Consider the following 22,985-nt stretch of genomic DNA (forward strand, 5'->3'; position numbering starts at 1 on the left):
CGTGTCGGCAGATTTGTGGCCCTGCCAAGCACGTGTTTATTGACAGGATCGTGAACGCATGTCCGTTTTCAGTGAACAGTGATTTATGCTTTACCCTTTTTTGGTGAAAACGCACACGAGTCAGATGTGTGCTTTCAGTCTGGGTGTTCAGAAAAGCAAGAATTCATAAACACATGCCATTCCCTGGCTCCCAATTGTCCTGTCTGTACACGTGGCATGAAGATAAAAAAGAAACAGCTATTGGCAGCGGTGGGATTCGAACCCACGCCTCCAAAGAGACTGGAGCCTAAATCCAGCGCCTTAGACCGCTCGGCCACGCTACCCTGCTGGTACTGAAACGAGAGCCTCTGAGACCTGTATTTTTTTAGGGATTGGCTGGTTTGGCCATTAATTCAAAATCAAAGCAAAGCATGAACTTGGATTGAATTCTAGCACTGGCTGTGCAAAGCCCGAACTGAACAATAAAGCACACTTGTCAGCCTGAAATTGAAATGTCACCTTTCGGGAGTGCTCTGTTCGACAGCAGTCTGGTAGCCTAGTGGTCAATGTCAGCACCCCTCCATCCAGCAGTCTTGAGTTCAATTCCCGGTGAGGGAGGTCAGATCTTTTCTAGGTTTTTTTTGGTTCTAAAAATGTTTGGGAAGCGAAGGTTCAGGAACATTGCCGGTAGGGAGAGTAAGCTCTTTAAAGGCATGCAATGAGATGTGTTTTTCTTTATTTCTGCATATTTCTGTAGCTAGCTGCATTCTTTCAGTCAACATCCCGCCCCATTTAGTGCTCACGTTTTTAAAGAAGTCCACCATTAGCCCGCAGTGTAAGCCTACCCGGGGCCTCCGCCGATGGTCCATGGTGTGTGGGATCCTTACTGGACCAACCCCAGCCGTAACGCAAATCTTAGCTTTGTCTCATTCGACCCCTAACTCGACCCAAGGAGCTACTGCAAACTCTTAGCCTAACACTAGCCCTAAATGAAAGACGCCTATTGTCCTCACATGTGGGATTTTGTTCTCGCTGCTAGTGCATACGAAACTTGGTTCCGACGTGTCCAGGAGTGGGAGAATTACCAGGGACCTTGCAATCTCGTGCCTGGGGGTTTCTAAGCTGGGCATAGGAGCTCCACTGGATGGAGCCAAGTGTCTTGAACTGAGTTTTTGTGATGCAGCAGGAAAAGGCGCTGCAAAAAGGAGCAACTACCAAGGCAAAGAGATGTGCATTCATTAGGGCATCGTGTCGGCAGATTTGTGGCCCTGCCAAGCACGTGTTTATTGACAGGATCGTGAACGCATGTCCGTTTTCAGTGAACAGTGATTTATGCTTTACCCTTTTTTGGTGAAAACGCACACGAGTCAGATGTGTGCTTTCAGTCTGGGTGTTCAGAAAAGCAAGAATTCATAAACACATGCCATTCCCTGGCTCCCAATTGTCCTGTCTGTACACGTGGCATGAAGATAAAAAAGAAACAGCGGTGGGATTCGAACCCACGCCTCCAAAGAGACTGGAGCCTAAATCCAGCGCCTTAGACCGCTCGGCCACGCTACCCTGCTGGTACTGAAACGAGAGCCTCTGAGACCTGTATTTTTTTAGGGATTGGCTGGTTTGGCCATTAATTCAAAATCAAAGCAAAGCATGAACTTGGATTGAATTCTAGCACTGGCTGTGCAAAGCCCGAACTGAACAATAAAGCACACTTGTCAGCCTGAAATTGAAATGTCACCTTTCGGGAGTGCTCTGTTCGACAGCAGTCTGGTAGCCTAGTGGTCAATGTCAGCACCCCTCCATCCAGCAGTCTTGAGTTCAATTCCCGGTGAGGGAGGTCAGATCTTTTCTAGGTTTTTTTTGGTTCTAAAAATGTTTGGGAAGCGAAGGTTCAGGAACATTGCCGGTAGGGAGAGTAAGCTCTTTAAAGGCATGCAATGAGATGTGTTTTTCTTTATTTCTGCATATTTCTGTAGCTAGCTGCATTCTTTCAGTCAACATCCCGCCCCATTTAGTGCTCACGTTTTTAAAGAAGTCCACCATTAGCCCGCAGTGTAAGCCTACCCGGGGCCTCCGCCGATGGTCCATGGTGTGTGGGATCCTTACTGGACCAACCCCAGCCGTAACGCAAATCTTAGCTTTGTCTCATTCGACCCCTAACTCGACCCAAGGAGCTACTGCAAACTCTTAGCCTAACACTAGCCCTAAATGAAAGACGCCTATTGTCCTCACATGTGGGATTTTGTTCTCGCTGCTAGTGCATACGAAACTTGGTTCCGACGTGTCCAGGAGTGGGAGAATTACCAGGGACCTTGCAATCTCGTGCCTGGGGGTTTCTAAGCTGGGCATAGGAGCTCCACTGGATGGAGCCAAGTGTCTTGAACTGAGTTTTTGTGATGCAGCAGGAAAAGGCGCTGCAAAAAGGAGCAACTACCAAGGCAAAGAGATGTGCATTCATTAGGGCATCGTGTCGGCAGATTTCTGGCCCTGCCAAGCACGTGTTTATTGACAGGATCGTGAACGCATGTCCGTTTTCAGTGAACAGTGATTTATGCTTTACCCTTTTTTGGTGAAAACGCACACGAGTCAGATGTGTGCTTTCAGTCTGGGTGTTCAGAAAAGCAAGAATTCATAAACACATGCCATTCCCTGGCTCCCAATTGTCCTGTCTGTACACGTGGCATGAAGATAAAAAAGAAACAGCTATTGGCAGCGGTGGGATTCGAACCCACGCCTCCAAAGAGACTGGAGCCTAAATCCAGCGCCTTAGACCGCTCGGCCACGCTACCCTGCTGGTACTGAAACGAGAGCCTCTGAGACCTGTATTTTTTTAGGGATTGGCTGGTTTGGCCATTAATTCAAAATCAAAGCAAAGCATGAACTTGGATTGAATTCTAGCACTGGCTGTGCAAAGCCCGAACTGAACAATAAAGCACACTTGTCAGCCTGAAATTGAAATGTCACCTTTCGGGAGTGCTCTGTTCAACAGCAGTCTGGTAGCCTAGTGGTCAATGTCAGCACCCCTCCATCCAGCAGTCTTGAGTTCAATTCCCGGTGAGGGAGGTCAGATCTTTTCTAGGTTTTTTTTGGTTCTAAAAATGTTTGGGAAGCGAAGGTTCAGGAACATTGCCGGTAGGGAGAGTAAGCTCTTTAAAGGCATGCAATGAGATGTGTTTTTCTTTATTTCTGCATATTTCTGTAGCTAGCTGCATTCTTTCAGTCAACATCCCGCCCCATTTAGTGCTCACGTTTTTAAAGAAGTCCACCATTAGCCCGCAGTGTAAGCCTACCCGGGGCCTCCGCCGATGGTCCATGGTGTGTGGGATCCTTACTGGACCAACCCCAGCCGTAACGCAAATCTTAGCTTTGTCTCATTCGACCCCTAACTCGACCCAAGGAGCTACTGCAAACTCTTAGCCTAACACTAGCCCTAAATGAAAGACGCCTATTGTCCTCACATGTGGGATTTTGTTCTCGCTGCTAGTGCATACGAAACTTGGTTCCGACGTGTCCAGGAGTGGGAGAATTACCAGGGACCTTGCAATCTCGTGCCTGGGGGTTTCTAAGCTGGGCATAGGAGCTCCACTGGATGGAGCCAAGTGTCTTGAACTGAGTTTTTGTGATGCAGCAGGAAAAGGCGCTGCAAAAAGGAGCAACTACCAAGGCAAAGAGATGTGCATTCATTAGGGCATCGTGTCGGCAGATTTGTGGCCCTGCCAAGCACGTGTTTATTGACAGGATCGTGAACGCATGTCCGTTTTCAGTGAACAGTGATTTATGCTTTACCCTTTTTTGGTGAAAACGCACACGAGTCAGATGTGTGCTTTCAGTCTGGGTGTTCAGAAAAGCAAGAATTCATAAACACATGCCATTCCCTGGCTCCCAATTGTCCTGTCTGTACACGTGGCATGAAGATAAAAAAGAAACAGCTATTGGCAGCGGTGGGATTCGAACCCACGCCTCCAAAGAGACTGGAGCCTAAATCCAGCGCCTTAGACCGCTCGGCCACGCTACCCTGCTGGTACTGAAACGAGAGCCTCTGAGACCTGTATTTTTTTAGGGATTGGCTGGTTTGGCCATTAATTCAAAATCAAAGCAAAGCATGAACTTGGATTGAATTCTAGCACTGGCTGTGCAAAGCCCGAACTGAACAATAAAGCACACTTGTCAGCCTGAAATTGAAATGTCACCTTTCGGGAGTGCTCTGTTCGACAGCAGTCTGGTAGCCTAGTGGTCAATGTCAGCACCCCTCCATCCAGCAGTCTTGAGTTCAATTCCCGGTGAGGGAGGTCAGATCTTTTCTAGGTTTTTTTTGGTTCTAAAAATGTTTGGGAAGCGAAGGTTCAGGAACATTGCCGGTAGGGAGAGTAAGCTCTTTAAAGGCATGCAATGAGATGTGTTTTTCTTTATTTCTGCATATTTCTGTAGCTAGCTGCATTCTTTCAGTCAACATCCCGCCCCATTTAGTGCTCACGTTTTTAAAGAAGTCCACCATTAGCCCGCAGTGTAAGCCTACCCGGGGCCTCCGCCGATGGTCCATGGTGTGTGGGATCCTTACTGGACCAACCCCAGCCGTAACGCAAATCTTAGCTTTGTCTCATTCGACCCCTAACTCGACCCAAGGAGCTACTGCAAACTCTTAGCCTAACACTAGCCCTAAATGAAAGACGCCTATTGTCCTCACATGTGGGATTTTGTTCTCGCTGCTAGTGCATACGAAACTTGGTTCCGACGTGTCCAGGAGTGGGAGAATTACCAGGGACCTTGCAATCTCGTGCCTGGGGGTTTCTAAGCTGGGCATAGGAGCTCCACTGGATGGAGCCAAGTGTCTTGAACTGAGTTTTTGTGATGCAGCAGGAAAAGGCGCTGCAAAAAGGAGCAACTACCAAGGCAAAGAGATGTGCATTCATTAGGGCATCGTGTCGGCAGATTTCTGGCCCTGCCAAGCACGTGTTTATTGACAGGATCGTGAACGCATGTCCGTTTTCAGTGAACAGTGATTTATGCTTTACCCTTTTTTGGTGAAAACGCACACGAGTCAGATGTGTGCTTTCAGTCTGGGTGTTCAGAAAAGCAAGAATTCATAAACACATGCCATTCCCTGGCTCCCAATTGTCCTGTCTGTACACGTGGCATGAAGATAAAAAAGAAACAGCTATTGGCAGCGGTGGGATTCGAACCCACGCCTCCAAAGAGACTGGAGCCTAAATCCAGCGCCTTAGACCGCTCGGCCACGCTACCCTGCTGGTACTGAAACGAGAGCCTCTGAGACCTGTATTTTTTTAGGGATTGGCTGGTTTGGCCATTAATTCAAAATCAAAGCAAAGCATGAACTTGGATTGAATTCTAGCACTGGCTGTGCAAAGCCCGAACTGAACAATAAAGCACACTTGTCAGCCTGAAATTGAAATGTCACCTTTCGGGAGTGCTCTGTTCAACAGCAGTCTGGTAGCCTAGTGGTCAATGTCAGCACCCCTCCATCCAGCAGTCTTGAGTTCAATTCCCGGTGAGGGAGGTCAGATCTTTTCTAGGTTTTTTTTGGTTCTAAAAATGTTTGGGAAGCGAAGGTTCAGGAACATTGCCGGTAGGGAGAGTAAGCTCTTTAAAGGCATGCAATGAGATGTGTTTTTCTTTATTTCTGCATATTTCTGTAGCTAGCTGCATTCTTTCAGTCAACATCCCGCCCCATTTAGTGCTCACGTTTTTAAAGAAGTCCACCATTAGCCCGCAGTGTAAGCCTACCCGGGGCCTCCGCCGATGGTCCATGGTGTGTGGGATCCTTACTGGACCAACCCCAGCCGTAACGCAAATCTTAGCTTTGTCTCATTCGACCCCTAACTCGACCCAAGGAGCTACTGCAAACTCTTAGCCTAACACTAGCCCTAAATGAAAGACGCCTATTGTCCTCACATGTGGGATTTTGTTCTCGCTGCTAGTGCATACGAAACTTGGTTCCGACGTGTCCAGGAGTGGGAGAATTACCAGGGACCTTGCAATCTCGTGCCTGGGGGTTTCTAAGCTGGGCATAGGAGCTCCACTGGATGGAGCCAAGTGTCTTGAACTGAGTTTTTGTGATGCAGCAGGAAAAGGCGCTGCAAAAAGGAGCAACTACCAAGGCAAAGAGATGTGCATTCATTAGGGCATCGTGTCGGCAGATTTGTGGCCCTGCCAAGCACGTGTTTATTGACAGGATCGTGAACGCATGTCCGTTTTCAGTGAACAGTGATTTATGCTTTACCCTTTTTTGGTGAAAACGCACACGAGTCAGATGTGTGCTTTCAGTCTGGGTGTTCAGAAAAGCAAGAATTCATAAACACATGCCATTCCCTGGCTCCCAATTGTCCTGTCTGTACACGTGGCATGAAGATAAAAAAGAAACAGCTATTGGCAGCGGTGGGATTCGAACCCACGCCTCCAAAGAGACTGGAGCCTAAATCCAGCGCCTTAGACCGCTCGGCCACGCTACCCTGCTGGTACTGAAACGAGAGCCTCTGAGACCTGTATTTTTTTAGGGATTGGCTGGTTTGGCCATTAATTCAAAATCAAAGCAAAGCATGAACTTGGATTGAATTCTAGCACTGGCTGTGCAAAGCCCGAACTGAACAATAAAGCACACTTGTCAGCCTGAAATTGAAATGTCACCTTTCGGGAGTGCTCTGTTCGACAGCAGTCTGGTAGCCTAGTGGTCAATGTCAGCACCCCTCCATCCAGCAGTCTTGAGTTCAATTCCCGGTGAGGGAGGTCAGATCTTTTCTAGGTTTTTTTTGGTTCTAAAAATGTTTGGGAAGCGAAGGTTCAGGAACATTGCCGGTAGGGAGAGTAAGCTCTTTAAAGGCATGCAATGAGATGTGTTTTTCTTTATTTCTGCATATTTCTGTAGCTAGCTGCATTCTTTCAGTCAACATCCCGCCCCATTTAGTGCTCACGTTTTTAAAGAAGTCCACCATTAGCCCGCAGTGTAAGCCTACCCGGGGCCTCCGCCGATGGTCCATGGTGTGTGGGATCCTTACTGGACCAACCCCAGCCGTAACGCAAATCTTAGCTTTGTCTCATTCGACCCCTAACTCGACCCAAGGAGCTACTGCAAACTCTTAGCCTAACACTAGCCCTAAATGAAAGACGCCTATTGTCCTCACATGTGGGATTTTGTTCTCGCTGCTAGTGCATACGAAACTTGGTTCCGACGTGTCCAGGAGTGGGAGAATTACCAGGGACCTTGCAATCTCGTGCCTGGGGGTTTCTAAGCTGGGCATAGGAGCTCCACTGGATGGAGCCAAGTGTCTTGAACTGAGTTTTTGTGATGCAGCAGGAAAAGGCGCTGCAAAAAGGAGCAACTACCAAGGCAAAGAGATGTGCATTCATTAGGGCATCGTGTCGGCAGATTTCTGGCCCTGCCAAGCACGTGTTTATTGACAGGATCGTGAACGCATGTCCGTTTTCAGTGAACAGTGATTTATGCTTTACCCTTTTTTGGTGAAAACGCACACGAGTCAGATGTGTGCTTTCAGTCTGGGTGTTCAGAAAAGCAAGAATTCATAAACACATGCCATTCCCTGGCTCCCAATTGTCCTGTCTGTACACGTGGCATGAAGATAAAAAAGAAACAGCTATTGGCAGCGGTGGGATTCGAACCCACGCCTCCAAAGAGACTGGAGCCTAAATCCAGCGCCTTAGACCGCTCGGCCACGCTACCCTGCTGGTACTGAAACGAGAGCCTCTGAGACCTGTATTTTTTTAGGGATTGGCTGGTTTGGCCATTAATTCAAAATCAAAGCAAAGCATGAACTTGGATTGAATTCTAGCACTGGCTGTGCAAAGCCCGAACTGAACAATAAAGCACACTTGTCAGCCTGAAATTGAAATGTCACCTTTCGGGAGTGCTCTGTTCAACAGCAGTCTGGTAGCCTAGTGGTCAATGTCAGCACCCCTCCATCCAGCAGTCTTGAGTTCAATTCCCGGTGAGGGAGGTCAGATCTTTTCTAGGTTTTTTTTGGTTCTAAAAATGTTTGGGAAGCGAAGGTTCAGGAACATTGCCGGTAGGGAGAGTAAGCTCTTTAAAGGCATGCAATGAGATGTGTTTTTCTTTATTTCTGCATATTTCTGTAGCTAGCTGCATTCTTTCAGTCAACATCCCGCCCCATTTAGTGCTCACGTTTTTAAAGAAGTCCACCATTAGCCCGCAGTGTAAGCCTACCCGGGGCCTCCGCCGATGGTCCATGGTGTGTGGGATCCTTACTGGACCAACCCCAGCCGTAACGCAAATCTTAGCTTTGTCTCATTCGACCCCTAACTCGACCCAAGGAGCTACTGCAAACTCTTAGCCTAACACTAGCCCTAAATGAAAGACGCCTATTGTCCTCACATGTGGGATTTTGTTCTCGCTGCTAGTGCATACGAAACTTGGTTCCGACGTGTCCAGGAGTGGGAGAATTACCAGGGACCTTGCAATCTCGTGCCTGGGGGTTTCTAAGCTGGGCATAGGAGCTCCACTGGATGGAGCCAAGTGTCTTGAACTGAGTTTTTGTGATGCAGCAGGAAAAGGCGCTGCAAAAAGGAGCAACTACCAAGGCAAAGAGATGTGCATTCATTAGGGCATCGTGTCGGCAGATTTGTGGCCCTGCCAAGCACGTGTTTATTGACAGGATCGTGAACGCATGTCCGTTTTCAGTGAACAGTGATTTATGCTTTACCCTTTTTTGGTGAAAACGCACACGAGTCAGATGTGTGCTTTCAGTCTGGGTGTTCAGAAAAGCAAGAATTCATAAACACATGCCATTCCCTGGCTCCCAATTGTCCTGTCTGTACACGTGGCATGAAGATAAAAAAGAAACAGCTATTGGCAGCGGTGGGATTCGAACCCACGCCTCCAAAGAGACTGGAGCCTAAATCCAGCGCCTTAGACCGCTCGGCCACGCTACCCTGCTGGTACTGAAACGAGAGCCTCTGAGACCTGTATTTTTTTAGGGATTGGCTGGTTTGGCCATTAATTCAAAATCAAAGCAAAGCATGAACTTGGATTGAATTCTAGCACTGGCTGTGCAAAGCCCGAACTGAACAATAAAGCACACTTGTCAGCCTGAAATTGAAATGTCACCTTTCGGGAGTGCTCTGTTCGACAGCAGTCTGGTAGCCTAGTGGTCAATGTCAGCACCCCTCCATCCAGCAGTCTTGAGTTCAATTCCCGGTGAGGGAGGTCAGATCTTTTCTAGGTTTTTTTTGGTTCTAAAAATGTTTGGGAAGCGAAGGTTCAGGAACATTGCCGGTAGGGAGAGTAAGCTCTTTAAAGGCATGCAATGAGATGTGTTTTTCTTTATTTCTGCATATTTCTGTAGCTAGCTGCATTCTTTCAGTCAACATCCCGCCCCATTTAGTGCTCACGTTTTTAAAGAAGTCCACCATTAGCCCGCAGTGTAAGCCTACCCGGGGCCTCCGCCGATGGTCCATGGTGTGTGGGATCCTTACTGGACCAACCCCAGCCGTAACGCAAATCTTAGCTTTGTCTCATTCGACCCCTAACTCGACCCAAGGAGCTACTGCAAACTCTTAGCCTAACACTAGCCCTAAATGAAAGACGCCTATTGTCCTCACATGTGGGATTTTGTTCTCGCTGCTAGTGCATACGAAACTTGGTTCCGACGTGTCCAGGAGTGGGAGAATTACCAGGGACCTTGCAATCTCGTGCCTGGGGGTTTCTAAGCTGGGCATAGGAGCTCCACTGGATGGAGCCAAGTGTCTTGAACTGAGTTTTTGTGATGCAGCAGGAAAAGGCGCTGCAAAAAGGAGCAACTACCAAGGCAAAGAGATGTGCATTCATTAGGGCATCGTGTCGGCAGATTTGTGGCCCTGCCAAGCACGTGTTTATTGACAGGATCGTGAACGCATGTCCGTTTTCAGTGAACAGTGATTTATGCTTTACCCTTTTTTGGTGAAAACGCACACGAGTCAGATGTGTGCTTTCAGTCTGGGTGTTCAGAAAAGCAAGAATTCATAAACACATGCCATTCCCTGGCTCCCAATTGTCCTGTCTGTACACGTGGCATGAAGATAAAAAAGAAACAGCTATTGGCAGCGGTGGGATTCGAACCCACGCCTCCAAAGAGACTGGAGCCTAAATCCAGCGCCTTAGACCGCTCGGCCACGCTACCCTGCTGGTACTGAAACGAGAGCCTCTGAGACCTGTATTTTTTTAGGGATTGGCTGGTTTGGCCATTAATTCAAAATCAAAGCAAAGCATGAACTTGGATTGAATTCTAGCACTGGCTGTGCAAAGCCCGAACTGAACAATAAAGCACACTTGTCAGCCTGAAATTGAAATGTCACCTTTCGGGAGTGCTCTGTTCGACAGCAGTCTGGTAGCCTAGTGGTCAATGTCAGCACCCCTCCATCCAGCAGTCTTGAGTTCAATTCCCGGTGAGGGAGGTCAGATCTTTTCTAGGTTTTTTTTGGTTCTAAAAATGTTTGGGAAGCGAAGGTTCAGGAACATTGCCGGTAGGGAGAGTAAGCTCTTTAAAGGCATGCAATGAGATGTGTTTTTCTTTATTTCTGCATATTTCTGTAGCTAGCTGCATTCTTTCAGTCAACATCCCGCCCCATTTAGTGCTCACGTTTTTAAAGAAGTCCACCATTAGCCCGCAGTGTAAGCCTACCCGGGGCCTCCGCCGATGGTCCATGGTGTGTGGGATCCTTACTGGACCAACCCCAGCCGTAACGCAAATCTTAGCTTTGTCTCATTCGACCCCTAACTCGACCCAAGGAGCTACTGCAAACTCTTAGCCTAACACTAGCCCTAAAGGAAAGACGCCTATTGTCCTCACATGTGGGATTTTGTTCTCGCTGCTAGTGCATACGAAACTTGGTTCCGACGTGTCCAGGAGTGGGAGAATTACCAGGGACCTTGCAATCTCGTGCCTGGGGGTTTCTAAGCTGGGCATAGGAGCTCCACTGGATGGAGCCAAGTGTCTTGAACTGAGTTTTTGTGATGCAGCAGGAAAAGGCGCTGCAAAAAGGAGCAACTACCAAGGCAAAGAGATGTGCATTCATTAGGGCATCGTGTCGGCAGATTTGTGGCCCTGCCAAGCACGTGTTTATTGACAGGATCGTGAACGCATGTCCGTTTTCAGTGAACAGTGATTTATGCTTTACCCTTTTTTGGTGAAAACGCACACGAGTCAGATGTGTGCTTTCAGTCTGGGTGTTCAGAAAAGCAAGAATTCATAAACACATGCCATTCCCTGGCTCCCAATTGTCCTGTCTGTACACGTGGCATGAAGATAAAAAAGAAACAGCTATTGGCAGCGGTGGGATTCGAACCCACGCCTCCAAAGAGACTGGAGCCTAAATCCAGCGCCTTAGACCGCTCGGCCACGCTACCCTGCTGGTACTGAAACGAGAGCCTCTGAGACCTGTATTTTTTTAGGGATTGGCTGGTTTGGCCATTAATTCAAAATCAAAGCAAAGCATGAACTTGGATTGAATTCTAGCACTGGCTGTGCAAAGCCCGAACTGAACAATAAAGCACACTTGTCAGCCTGAAATTGAAATGTCACCTTTCGGGAGTGCTCTGTTCAACAGCAGTCTGGTAGCCTAGTGGTCAATGTCAGCACCCCTCCATCCAGCAGTCTTGAGTTCAATTCCCGGTGAGGGAGGTCAGATCTTTTCTAGGTTTTTTTTGGTTCTAAAAATGTTTGGGAAGCGAAGGTTCAGGAACATTGCCGGTAGGGAGAGTAAGCTCTTTAAAGGCATGCAATGAGATGTGTTTTTCTTTATTTCTGCATATTTCTGTAGCTAGCTGCATTCTTTCAGTCAACATCCCGCCCCATTTAGTGCTCACGTTTTTAAAGAAGTCCACCATTAGCCCGCAGTGTAAGCCTACCCGGGGCCTCCGCCGATGGTCCATGGTGTGTGGGATCCTTACTGGACCAACCCCAGCCGTAACGCAAATCTTAGCTTTGTCTCATTCGACCCCTAACTCGACCCAAGGAGCTACTGCAAACTCTTAGCCTAACACTAGCCCTAAATGAAAGACGCCTATTGTCCTCACATGTGGGATTTTGTTCTCGCTGCTAGTGCATACGAAACTTGGTTCCGACGTGTCCAGGAGTGGGAGAATTACCAGGGACCTTGCAATCTCGTGCCTGGGGGTTTCTAAGCTGGGCATAGGAGCTCCACTGGATGGAGCCAAGTGTCTTGAACTGAGTTTTTGTGATGCAGCAGGAAAAGGCGCTGCAAAAAGGAGCAACTACCAAGGCAAAGAGATGTGCATTCATTAGGGCATCGTGTCGGCAGATTTGTGGCCCTGCCAAGCACGTGTTTATTGACAGGATCGTGAACGCATGTCCGTTTTCAGTGAACAGTGATTTATGCTTTACCCTTTTTTGGTGAAAACGCACACGAGTCAGATGTGTGCTTTCAGTCTGGGTGTTCAGAAAAGCAAGAATTCATAAACACATGCCATTCCCTGGCTCCCAATTGTCCTGTCTGTACACGTGGCATGAAGATAAAAAAGAAACAGCTATTGGCAGCGGTGGGATTCGAACCCACGCCTCCAAAGAGACTGGAGCCTAAATCCAGCGCCTTAGACCGCTCGGCCACGCTACCCTGCTGGTACTGAAACGAGAGCCTCTGAGACCTGTATTTTTTTAGGGATTGGCTGGTTTGGCCATTAATTCAAAATCAAAGCAAAGCATGAACTTGGATTGAATTCTAGCACTGGCTGTGCAAAGCCCGAACTGAACAATAAAGCACACTTGTCAGCCTGAAATTGAAATGTCACCTTTCGGGAGTGCTCTGTTCGACAGCAGTCTGGTAGCCTAGTGGTCAATGTCAGCACCCCTCCATCCAGCAGTCTTGAGTTCAATTCCCGGTGAGGGAGGTCAGATCTTTTCTAGGTTTTTTTTGGTTCTAAAAATGTTTGGGAAGCGAAGGTTCAGGAACATTGCCGGTAGGGAGAGTAAGCTCTTTAAAGGCATGCAATGAGATGTGTTTTTCTTTATTTCTGCATATTTCTGTAGCTAGCTGCATTCTTTCAGTCAACATCCCGCCCCATTTAGTGCTCACGTTTTTAAAGAAGTCCACCATTAGCCCGCAGTGTAAGCCTACCCGGGGCCTCCGCCGATGGTCCATGGTGTGTGGGATCCTTACTGGACCAACCCCAGCCGTAACGCAAATCTTAGCTTTGTCTCATTCGACCCCTAACTCGACCCAAGGAGCTACTGCAAACTCTTAGCCTAACACTAGCCCTAAATGAAAGACGCCTATTGTCCTCACATGTGGGATTTTGTTCTCGCTGCTAGTGCATACGAAACTTGGTTCCGACGTGTCCAGGAGTGGGAGAATTACCAGGGACCTTGCAATCTCGTGCCTGGGGGTTTCTAAGCTGGGCATAGGAGCTCCACTGGATGGAGCCAAGTGTCTTGAACTGAGTTTTTGTGATGCAGCAGGAAAAGGCGCTGCAAAAAGGAGCAACTACCAAGGCAAAGAGATGTGCATTCATTAGGGCATCGTGTCGGCAGATTTGTGGCCCTGCCAAGCACGTGTTTATTGACAGGATCGTGAACGCATGTCCGTTTTCAGTGAACAGTGATTTATGCTTTACCCTTTTTTGGTGAAAACGCACACGAGTCAGATGTGTGCTTTCAGTCTGGGTGTTCAGAAAAGCAAGAATTCATAAACACATGCCATTCCCTGGCTCCCAATTGTCCTGTCTGTACACGTGGCATGAAGATAAAAAAGAAACAGCTATTGGCAGCGGTGGGATTCGAACCCACGCCTCCAAAGAGACTGGAGCCTAAATCCAGCGCCTTAGACCGCTCGGCCACGCTACCCTGCTGGTACTGAAACGAGAGCCTCTGAGACCTGTATTTTTTTAGGGATTGGCTGGTTTGGCCATTAATTCAAAATCAAAGCAAAGCATGAACTTGGATTGAATTCTAGCACTGGCTGTGCAAAGCCCGAACTGAACAATAAAGCACACTTGTCAGCCTGAAATTGAAATGTCACCTTTCGGGAGTGCTCTGTTCAACAGCAGTCTGGTAGCCTAGTGGTCAATGTCAGCACCCCTCCATCCAGCAGTCTTGAGTTCAATTCCCGGTGAGGGAGGTCAGATCTTTTCTAGGTTTTTTTTGGTTCTAAAAATGTTTGGGAAGCGAAGGTTCAGGAACATTGCCGGTAGGGAGAGTAAGCTCTTTAAAGGCATGCAATGAGATGTGTTTTTCTTTATTTCTGCATATTTCTGTAGCTAGCTGCATTCTTTCAGTCAACATCCCGCCCCATTTAGTGCTCACGTTTTTAAAGAAGTCCACCATTAGCCCGCAGTGTAAGCCTACCCGGGGCCTCCGCCGATGGTCCATGGTGTGTGGGATCCTTACTGGACCAACCCCAGCCGTAACGCAAATCTTAGCTTTGTCTCATTCGACCCCTAACTCGACCCAAGGAGCTACTGCAAACTCTTAGCCTAACACTAGCCCTAAATGAAAGACGCCTATTGTCCTCACATGTGGGATTTTGTTCTCGCTGCTAGTGCATACGAAACTTGGTTCCGACGTGTCCAGGAGTGGGAGAATTACCAGGGACCTTGCAATCTCGTGCCTGGGGGTTTCTAAGCTGGGCATAGGAGCTCCACTGGATGGAGCCAAGTGTCTTGAACTGAGTTTTTGTGATGCAGCAGGAAAAGGCGCTGCAAAAAGGAGCAACTACCAAGGCAAAGAGATGTGCATTCATTAGGGCATCGTGTCGGCAGATTTGTGGCCCTGCCAAGCACGTGTTTATTGACAGGATCGTGAACGCATGTCCGTTTTCAGTGAACAGTGATTTATGCTTTACCCTTTTTTGGTGAAAACGCACACGAGTCAGATGTGTGCTTTCAGTCTGGGTGTTCAGAAAAGCAAGAATTCATAAACACATGCCATTCCCTGGCTCCCAATTGTCCTGTCTGTACACGTGGCATGAAGATAAAAAAGAAACAGCTATTGGCAGCGGTGGGATTCGAACCCACGCCTCCAAAGAGACTGGAGCCTAAATCCAGCGCCTTAGACCGCTCGGCCACGCTACCCTGCTGGTACTGAAACGAGAGCCTCTGAGACCTGTATTTTTTTAGGGATTGGCTGGTTTGGCCATTAATTCAAAATCAAAGCAAAGCATGAACTTGGATTGAATTCTAGCACTGGCTGTGCAAAGCCCGAACTGAACAATAAAGCACACTTGTCAGCCTGAAATTGAAATGTCACCTTTCGGGAGTGCTCTGTTCAACAGCAGTCTGGTAGCCTAGTGGTCAATGTCAGCACCCCTCCATCCAGCAGTCTTGAGTTCAATTCCCGGTGAGGGAGGTCAGATCTTTTCTAGGTTTTTTTTGGTTCTAAAAATGTTTGGGAAGCGAAGGTTCAGGAACATTGCCGGTAGGGAGAGTAAGCTCTTTAAAGGCATGCAATGAGATGTGTTTTTCTTTATTTCTGCATATTTCTGTAGCTAGCTGCATTCTTTCAGTCAACATCCCGCCCCATTTAGTGCTCACGTTTTTAAAGAAGTCCACCATTAGCCCGCAGTGTAAGCCTACCCGGGGCCTCCGCCGATGGTCCATGGTGTGTGGGATCCTTACTGGACCAACCCCAGCCGTAACGCAAATCTTAGCTTTGTCTCATTCGACCCCTAACTCGACCCAAGGAGCTACTGCAAACTCTTAGCCTAACACTAGCCCTAAATGAAAGACGCCTATTGTCCTCACATGTGGGATTTTGTTCTCGCTGCTAGTGCATACGAAACTTGGTTCCGACGTGTCCAGGAGTGGGAGAATTACCAGGGACCTTGCAATCTCGTGCCTGGGGGTTTCTAAGCTGGGCATAGGAGCTCCACTGGATGGAGCCAAGTGTCTTGAACTGAGTTTTTGTGATGCAGCAGGAAAAGGCGCTGCAAAAAGGAGCAACTACCAAGGCAAAGAGATGTGCATTCATTAGGGCATCGTGTCGGCAGATTTGTGGCCCTGCCAAGCACGTGTTTATTGACAGGATCGTGAACGCATGTCCGTTTTCAGTGAACAGTGATTTATGCTTTACCCTTTTTTGGTGAAAACGCACACGAGTCAGATGTGTGCTTTCAGTCTGGGTGTTCAGAAAAGCAAGAATTCATAAACACATGCCATTCCCTGGCTCCCAATTGTCCTGTCTGTACACGTGGCATGAAGATAAAAAAGAAACAGCTATTGGCAGCGGTGGGATTCGAACCCACGCCTCCAAAGAGACTGGAGCCTAAATCCAGCGCCTTAGACCGCTCGGCCACGCTACCCTGCTGGTACTGAAACGAGAGCCTCTGAGACCTGTATTTTTTTAGGGATTGGCTGGTTTGGCCATTAATTCAAAATCAAAGCAAAGCATGAACTTGGATTGAATTCTAGCACTGGCTGTGCAAAGCCCGAACTGAACAATAAAGCACACTTGTCAGCCTGAAATTGAAATGTCACCTTTCGGGAGTGCTCTGTTCAACAGCAGTCTGGTAGCCTAGTGGTCAATGTCAGCACCCCTCCATCCAGCAGTCTTGAGTTCAATTCCCGGTGAGGGAGGTCAGATCTTTTCTAGGTTTTTTTTGGTTCTAAAAATGTTTGGGAAGCGAAGGTTCAGGAACATTGCCGGTAGGGAGAGTAAGCTCTTTAAAGGCATGCAATGAGATGTGTTTTTCTTTATTTCTGCATATTTCTGTAGCTAGCTGCATTCTTTCAGTCAACATCCCGCCCCATTTAGTGCTCACGTTTTTAAAGAAGTCCACCATTAGCCCGCAGTGTAAGCCTACCCGGGGCCTCCGCCGATGGTCCATGGTGTGTGGGATCCTTACTGGACCAACCCCAGCCGTAACGCAAATCTTAGCTTTGTCTCATTCGACCCCTAACTCGACCCAAGGAGCTACTGCAAACTCTTAGCCTAACACTAGCCCTAAATGAAAGACGCCTATTGTCCTCACATGTGGGATTTTGTTCTCGCTGCTAGTGCATACGAAACTTGGTTCCGACGTGTCCAGGAGTGGGAGAATTACCAGGGACCTTGCAATCTCGTGCCTGGGGGTTTCTAAGCTGGGCATAGGAGCTCCACTGGATGGAGCCAAGTGTCTTGAACTGAGTTTTTGTGATGCAGCAGGAAAAGGCGCTGCAAAAAGGAGCAACTACCAAGGCAAAGAGATGTGCATTCATTAGGGCATCGTGTCGGCAGATTTGTGGCCCTGCCAAGCACGTGTTTATTGACAGGATCGTGAACGCATGTCCGTTTTCAGTGAACAGTGATTTATGCTTTACCCTTTTTTGGTGAAAACGCACACGAGTCAGATGTGTGCTTTCAGTCTGGGTGTTCAGAAAAGCAAGAATTCATAAACACATGCCATTCCCTGGCTCCCAATTGTCCTGTCTGTACACGTGGCATGAAGATAAAAAAGAAACAGCTATTGGCAGCGGTGGGATTCGAACCCACGCCTCCAAAGAGACTGGAGCCTAAATCCAGCGCCTTAGACCGCTCGGCCACGCTACCCTGCTGGTACTGAAACGAGAGCCTCTGAGACCTGTATTTTTTTAGGGATTGGCTGGTTTGGCCATTAATTCAAAATCAAAGCAAAGCATGAACTTGGATTGAATTCTAGCACTGGCTGTGCAAAGCCCGAACTGAACAATAAAGCACACTTGTCAGCCTGAAATTGAAATGTCACCTTTCGGGAGTGCTCTGTTCAACAGCAGTCTGGTAGCCTAGTGGTCAATGTCAGCACCCCTCCATCCAGCAGTCTTGAGTTCAATTCCCGGTGAGGGAGGTCAGATCTTTTCTAGGTTTTTTTTGGTTCTAAAAATGTTTGGGAAGCGAAGGTTCAGGAACATTGCCGGTAGGGAGAGTAAGCTCTTTAAAGGCATGCAATGAGATGTGTTTTTCTTTATTTCTGCATATTTCTGTAGCTAGCTGCATTCTTTCAGTCAACATCCCGCCCCATTTAGTGCTCACGTTTTTAAAGAAGTCCACCATTAGCCCGCAGTGTAAGCCTACCCGGGGCCTCCGCCGATGGTCCATGGTGTGTGGGATCCTTACTGGACCAACCCCAGCCGTAACGCAAATCTTAGCTTTGTCTCATTCGACCCCTAACTCGACCCAAGGAGATACTGCAAACTCTTAGCCTAACACTAGCCCTAAATGAAAGACGCCTATTGTCCTCACATGTGGGATTTTGTTCTCGCTGCTAGTGCATACGAAACTTGGTTCCGACGTGTCCAGGAGTGGGAGAATTACCAGGGACCTTGCAATCTCGTGCCTGGGGGTTTCTAAGCTGGGCATAGGAGCTCCACTGGATGGAGCCAAGTGTCTTGAACTGAGTTTTTGTGATGCAGCAGGAAAAGGCGCTGCAAAAAGGAGCAACTACCAAGGCAAAGAGATGTGCATTCATTAGGGCATCGTGTCGGCAGATTTGTGGCCCTGCCAAGCACGTGTTTATTGACAGGATCGTGAACGCATGTCCGTTTTCAGTGAACAGTGATTTATGCTTTACCCTTTTTTGGTGAAAACGCACACGAGTCAGATGTGTGCTTTCAGTCTGGGTGTTCAGAAAAGCAAGAATTCATAAACACATGCCATTCCCTGGCTCCCAATTGTCCTGTCTGTACACGTGGCATGAAGATAAAAAAGAAACAGCTATTGGCAGCGGTGGGATTCGAACCCACGCCTCCAAAGAGACTGGAGCCTAAATCCAGCGCCTTAGACCGCTCGGCCACGCTACCCTGCTGGTACTGAAACGAGAGCCTCTGAGACCTGTATTTTTTTAGGGATTGGCTGGTTTGGCCATTAATTCAAAATCAAAGCAAAGCATGAACTTGGATTGAATTCTAGCACTGGCTCTGCAAAGCCCGAACTGAACAATAAAGCACACTTGTCAGCCTGAAATTGAAATGTCACCTTTCGGGAGTGCTCTGTTCAACAGCAGTCTGGTAGCCTAGTGGTCAATGTCAGCACCCCTCCATCCAGCAGTCTTGAGTTCAATTCCCGGTGAGGGAGGTCAGATCTTTTCTAGGTTTTTTTTGGTTCTAAAAATGTTTGGGAAGCGAAGGTTCAGGAACATTGCCGGTAGGGAGAGTAAGCTCTTTAAAGGCATGCAATGAGATGTGTTTTTCTTTATTTCTGCATATTTCTGTAGCTAGCTGCATTCTTTCAGTCAACATCCCGCCCCATTTAGTGCTCACGTTTTTAAAGAAGTCCACCATTAGCCCGCAGTGTAAGCCTACCCGGGGCCTCCGCCGATGGTCCATGGTGTGTGGGATCCTTACTGGACCAACCCCAGCCGTAACGCAAATCTTAGCTTTGTCTCATTCGACCCCTAACTCGACCCAAGGAGCTACTGCAAACTCTTAGCCTAACACTAGCCCTAAATGAAAGACGCCTATTGTCCTCACATGTGGGATTTTGTTCTCGCTGCTAGTGCATACGAAACTTGGTTCCGACGTGTCCAGGAGTGGGAGAATTACCAGGGACCTTGCAATCTCGTGCCTGGGGGTTTCTAAGCTGGGCATAGGAGCTCCACTGGATGGAGCCAAGTGTCTTGAACTGAGTTTTTGTGATGCAGCAGGAAAAGGCGCTGCAAAAAGGAGCAACTACCAAGGCAAAGAGATGTGCATTCATTAGGGCATCGTGTCGGCAGATTTGTGGCCCTGCCAAGCACGTGTTTATTGACAGGATCGTGAACGCATGTCCGTTTTCAGTGAACAGTGATTTATGCTTTACCCTTTTTTGGTGAAAATGCACACGAGTCAGATGTGTGCTTTCAGTCTGGGTGTTCAGAAAAGCAAGAATTCATAAACACATGCCATTCCCTGGCTCCCAATTGTCCTGTCTGTACACGTGGCATGAAGATAAAAAAGAAACAGCTATTGGCAGCGGTGGGATTCGAACCCACGCCTCCAAAGAGACTGGAGCCTAAATCCAGCGCCTTAGACCGCTCGGCCACGCTACCCTGCTGGTACTGAAACGAGAGCCTCTGAGACCTGTATTTTTTTAGGGATTGGCTGGTTTGGCCATTAATTCAAAATCAAAGCAAAGCATGAACTTGGATTGAATTCTAGCACTGGCTGTGCAAAGCCGAACTGAACAATAAAGCACACTTGTCAGCCTGAAATTGAAATGTCACCTTTCGGGAGTGCTCTGTTCAACAGCAGTCTGGTAGCCTAGTGGTCAATGTCAGCACCCCTCCATCCAGCAGTCTTGAGTTCAATTCCTGGTGAGGGAGGTCAGATCTTTTCTAGGTTTTTTTTGGTTCTAAAAATGTTTGGGAAGCGAAGGTTCAGGAACATTGCCGGTAGGGAGAGTAAGCTCTTTAAAGGCATGCAATGAGATGTGTTTTTCTTTATTTCTGCATATTTCTGTAGCTAGCTGCATTCTTTCAGTCAACATCCCGCCCCATTTAGTGCTCACGTTTTTAAAGAAGTCCACCATTAGCCCGCAGTGTAAGCCTACCCGGGGCCTCCGCCGATGGTCCATGGTGTGTGGGATCCTTACTGGACCAACCCCAGCCGTAACGCAAATCTTAGCTTTGTCTCATTCGACCCCTAACTCGACCCAAGGAGCTACTGCAAACTCTTAGCCTAACACTAGCCCTAAATGAAAGACGCCTATTGTCCTCACATGTGGGATTTTGTTCTCGCTGCTAGTGCATACGAAACTTGGTTCCGACGTGTCCAGGAGTGGGAGAATTACCAGGGACCTTGCAATCTCGTGCCTGGGGGTTTCTAAGCTGGGCATAGGAGCTCCACTGGATGGAGCCAAGTGTCTTGAACTGAGTTTTTGTGATGCAGCAGGAAAAGGCGCTGCAAAAAGGAGCAACTACCAAGGCAAAGAGATGTGCATTCATTAGGGCATCGTGTCGGCAGATTTGTGGCCCTGCCAAGCACGTGTTTATTGACAGGATCGTGAACGCATGTCCGTTTTCAGTGAACAGTGATTTATGCTTTACCCTTTTTTGGTGAAAACGCACACGAGTCAGATGTGTGCTTTCAGTCTGGGTGTTCAGAAAAGCAAGAATTCATAAACACATGCCATTCCCTGGCTCCCAATTGTCCTGTCTGTACACGTGGCATGAAGATAAAAAAGAAACAGCTATTGGCAGCGGTGGGATTCGAACCCACGCCTCCAAAGAGACTGGAGCCTAAATCCAGCGCCTTAGACCGCTCGGCCACGCTACCCTGCTGGTACTGAAACGAGAGCCTCTGAGACCTGTATTTTTTTAGGGATTGGCTGGTTTGGCCATTAATTCAAAATCAAAGCAAAGCATGAACTTGGATTGAATTCTAGCACTTGCTGTGCAAAGCCCGAACTGAACAATAAAGCACACTTGTCAGCCTGAAATTGAAATGTCACCTTTCGGGAGTGCTCTGTTCAACAGCAGTCTGGTAGCCTAGTGGTCAATGTCAGCACCCCTCCATCCAGCAGTCTTGAGTTCAATTCCCGGTGAGGGAGGTCAGATCTTTTCTAGGTTTTTTTTGGTTCTAAAAATGTTTGGGAAGCGAAGGTTCAGGAACATTGCCGGTAGGGAGAGTAAGCTCTTTAAAGGCATGCAATGAGATGTGTTTTTCTTTATTTCTGCATATTTCTGTAGCTAGCTGCATTCTTTCAGTCAACATCCCGCCCCATTTAGTGCTCACGTTTTTAAAGAAGTCCACCATTAGCCCGCAGTGTAAGCCTACCCGGGGCCTCCGCCGATGGTCCATGGTGTGTGGGATCCTTACTGGACCAACCCCAGCCGTAACGCAAATCTTAGCTTTGTCTCATTCGACCCCTAACTCGACCCAAGGAGCTACTGCAAACTCTTAGCCTAACACTAGCCCTAAATGAAAGACGCCTATTGTCCTCACATGTGGGATTTTGTTCTCGCTGCTAGTGCATACGAAACTTGGTTCCGACGTGTCCAGGAGTGGGAGAATTACCAGGGACCTTGCAATCTCGTGCCTGGGGGTTTCTAAGCTGGGCATAGGAGCTCCACTGGATGGAGCCAAGTGTCTTGAACTGAGTTTTTGTGATGCAGCAGGAAAAGGCGCTGCAAAAAGGAGCAACTACCAAGGCAAAGAGATGTGCATTCATTAGGGCATCGTGTCGGCAGATTTGTGGCCCTGCCAAGCACGTGTTTATTGACAGGATCGTGAACGCATGTCCGTTTTCAGTGAACAGTGATTTATGCTTTACCCTTTTTTGGTGAAAACGCACACGAGTCAGATGTGTGCTTTCAGTCTGGGTGTTCAGAAAAGCAAGAATTCATAAACACATGCCATTCCCTGGCTCCCAATTGTCCTGTCTGTACACGTGGCATGAAGATAAAAAAGAAACAGCTATTGGCAGCGGTGGGATTCGAACCCACGCCTCCAAAGAGACTGGAGCCTAAATCCAGCGCCTTAGACCGCTCGGCCACGCTACCCTGCTGGTACTGAAACGAGAGCCTCTGAGACCTGTATTTTTTTAGGGATTGGCTGGTTTGGCCATTAATTCAAAATCAAAGCAAAGCATGAACTTGGATTGAATTCTAGCACTGGCTGTGCAAAGCCCGAACTGAACAATAAAGCACACTTGTCAGCCTGAAATTGAAATGTCACCTTTCGGGAGTGCTCTGTTCGACAGCAGTCTGGTAGCCTAGTGGTCAATGTCAGCACCCCTCCATCCAGCAGTCTTGAGTTCAATTCCCGGTGAGGGAGGTCAGATCTTTTCTAGGTTTTTTTTGGTTCTAAAAATGTTTGGGAAGCGAAGGTTCAGGAACATTGCCGGTAGGGAGAGTAAGCTCTTTAAAGGCATGCAATGAGATGTGTTTTTCTTTATTTCTGCATATTTCTGTAGCTAGCTGCATTCTTTCAGTCAACATCCCGCCCCATTTAGTGCTCACGTTTTTAAAGAAGTCCACCATTAGCCCGCAGTGTAAGCCTACCCGGGGCCTCCGCCGATGGTCCATGGTGTGTGGGATCCTTACTGGACCAACCCCAGCCGTAACGCAAATCTTAGCTTTGTCTCATTCGACCCCTAACTCGACCC

The 22,985-nt window shown here is 48.0% G+C and overlaps 19 non-coding genes across 19 annotated transcripts; all 19 read right to left on the bottom strand.

The window, feature by feature from the left end:
• Positions 1-241: 241 nt before the first annotated feature.
• On the bottom strand, positions 242-323 carry TRNAL-UAG (transfer RNA leucine (anticodon UAG)). Its single transcript has one exon. It is a non-coding gene; the product is annotated as a tRNA-Leu (tRNA).
• A 1,134-nt stretch (positions 324-1,457) lies between these two features.
• Positions 1,458-1,539, bottom strand: TRNAL-UAG (transfer RNA leucine (anticodon UAG)). Its single transcript has one exon. It is a non-coding gene; the product is annotated as a tRNA-Leu (tRNA).
• Positions 1,540-2,683: 1,144 nt separating this feature from the next.
• TRNAL-UAG (transfer RNA leucine (anticodon UAG)) lies at positions 2,684-2,765 on the bottom strand. Its single transcript has one exon. It is a non-coding gene; the product is annotated as a tRNA-Leu (tRNA).
• Positions 2,766-3,909: 1,144 nt separating this feature from the next.
• TRNAL-UAG (transfer RNA leucine (anticodon UAG)) lies at positions 3,910-3,991 on the bottom strand. The gene has a single exon. It is a non-coding gene; the product is annotated as a tRNA-Leu (tRNA).
• Positions 3,992-5,135: 1,144 nt separating this feature from the next.
• On the bottom strand, positions 5,136-5,217 carry TRNAL-UAG (transfer RNA leucine (anticodon UAG)). Its single transcript has one exon. It is a non-coding gene; the product is annotated as a tRNA-Leu (tRNA).
• Positions 5,218-6,361: 1,144 nt separating this feature from the next.
• Positions 6,362-6,443, bottom strand: TRNAL-UAG (transfer RNA leucine (anticodon UAG)). The gene has a single exon. It is a non-coding gene; the product is annotated as a tRNA-Leu (tRNA).
• Positions 6,444-7,587: 1,144 nt separating this feature from the next.
• On the bottom strand, positions 7,588-7,669 carry TRNAL-UAG (transfer RNA leucine (anticodon UAG)). Its single transcript has one exon. It is a non-coding gene; the product is annotated as a tRNA-Leu (tRNA).
• A 1,144-nt stretch (positions 7,670-8,813) lies between these two features.
• Positions 8,814-8,895, bottom strand: TRNAL-UAG (transfer RNA leucine (anticodon UAG)). Its single transcript has one exon. It is a non-coding gene; the product is annotated as a tRNA-Leu (tRNA).
• A 1,144-nt stretch (positions 8,896-10,039) lies between these two features.
• Positions 10,040-10,121, bottom strand: TRNAL-UAG (transfer RNA leucine (anticodon UAG)). The gene has a single exon. It is a non-coding gene; the product is annotated as a tRNA-Leu (tRNA).
• A 1,144-nt stretch (positions 10,122-11,265) lies between these two features.
• Positions 11,266-11,347, bottom strand: TRNAL-UAG (transfer RNA leucine (anticodon UAG)). Its single transcript has one exon. It is a non-coding gene; the product is annotated as a tRNA-Leu (tRNA).
• A 1,144-nt stretch (positions 11,348-12,491) lies between these two features.
• On the bottom strand, positions 12,492-12,573 carry TRNAL-UAG (transfer RNA leucine (anticodon UAG)). Its single transcript has one exon. It is a non-coding gene; the product is annotated as a tRNA-Leu (tRNA).
• A 1,144-nt stretch (positions 12,574-13,717) lies between these two features.
• On the bottom strand, positions 13,718-13,799 carry TRNAL-UAG (transfer RNA leucine (anticodon UAG)). The gene has a single exon. It is a non-coding gene; the product is annotated as a tRNA-Leu (tRNA).
• Positions 13,800-14,943: 1,144 nt separating this feature from the next.
• Positions 14,944-15,025, bottom strand: TRNAL-UAG (transfer RNA leucine (anticodon UAG)). The gene has a single exon. It is a non-coding gene; the product is annotated as a tRNA-Leu (tRNA).
• A 1,144-nt stretch (positions 15,026-16,169) lies between these two features.
• On the bottom strand, positions 16,170-16,251 carry TRNAL-UAG (transfer RNA leucine (anticodon UAG)). Its single transcript has one exon. It is a non-coding gene; the product is annotated as a tRNA-Leu (tRNA).
• A 1,144-nt stretch (positions 16,252-17,395) lies between these two features.
• On the bottom strand, positions 17,396-17,477 carry TRNAL-UAG (transfer RNA leucine (anticodon UAG)). The gene has a single exon. It is a non-coding gene; the product is annotated as a tRNA-Leu (tRNA).
• Positions 17,478-18,621: 1,144 nt separating this feature from the next.
• Positions 18,622-18,703, bottom strand: TRNAL-UAG (transfer RNA leucine (anticodon UAG)). Its single transcript has one exon. It is a non-coding gene; the product is annotated as a tRNA-Leu (tRNA).
• A 1,144-nt stretch (positions 18,704-19,847) lies between these two features.
• On the bottom strand, positions 19,848-19,929 carry TRNAL-UAG (transfer RNA leucine (anticodon UAG)). Its single transcript has one exon. It is a non-coding gene; the product is annotated as a tRNA-Leu (tRNA).
• A 1,143-nt stretch (positions 19,930-21,072) lies between these two features.
• On the bottom strand, positions 21,073-21,154 carry TRNAL-UAG (transfer RNA leucine (anticodon UAG)). Its single transcript has one exon. It is a non-coding gene; the product is annotated as a tRNA-Leu (tRNA).
• A 1,144-nt stretch (positions 21,155-22,298) lies between these two features.
• On the bottom strand, positions 22,299-22,380 carry TRNAL-UAG (transfer RNA leucine (anticodon UAG)). Its single transcript has one exon. It is a non-coding gene; the product is annotated as a tRNA-Leu (tRNA).
• Between the last annotated feature and the right edge of the window lie 605 nt (positions 22,381-22,985).

This window comes from Ambystoma mexicanum, chromosome 1p (genome assembly GCF_040938575.1).
Source record: "Ambystoma mexicanum isolate Mex_15411 chromosome 1p, UKY_AmexF1_1, whole genome shotgun sequence".
NCBI lineage: Eukaryota > Metazoa > Chordata > Amphibia > Caudata > Ambystomatidae > Ambystoma > Ambystoma mexicanum.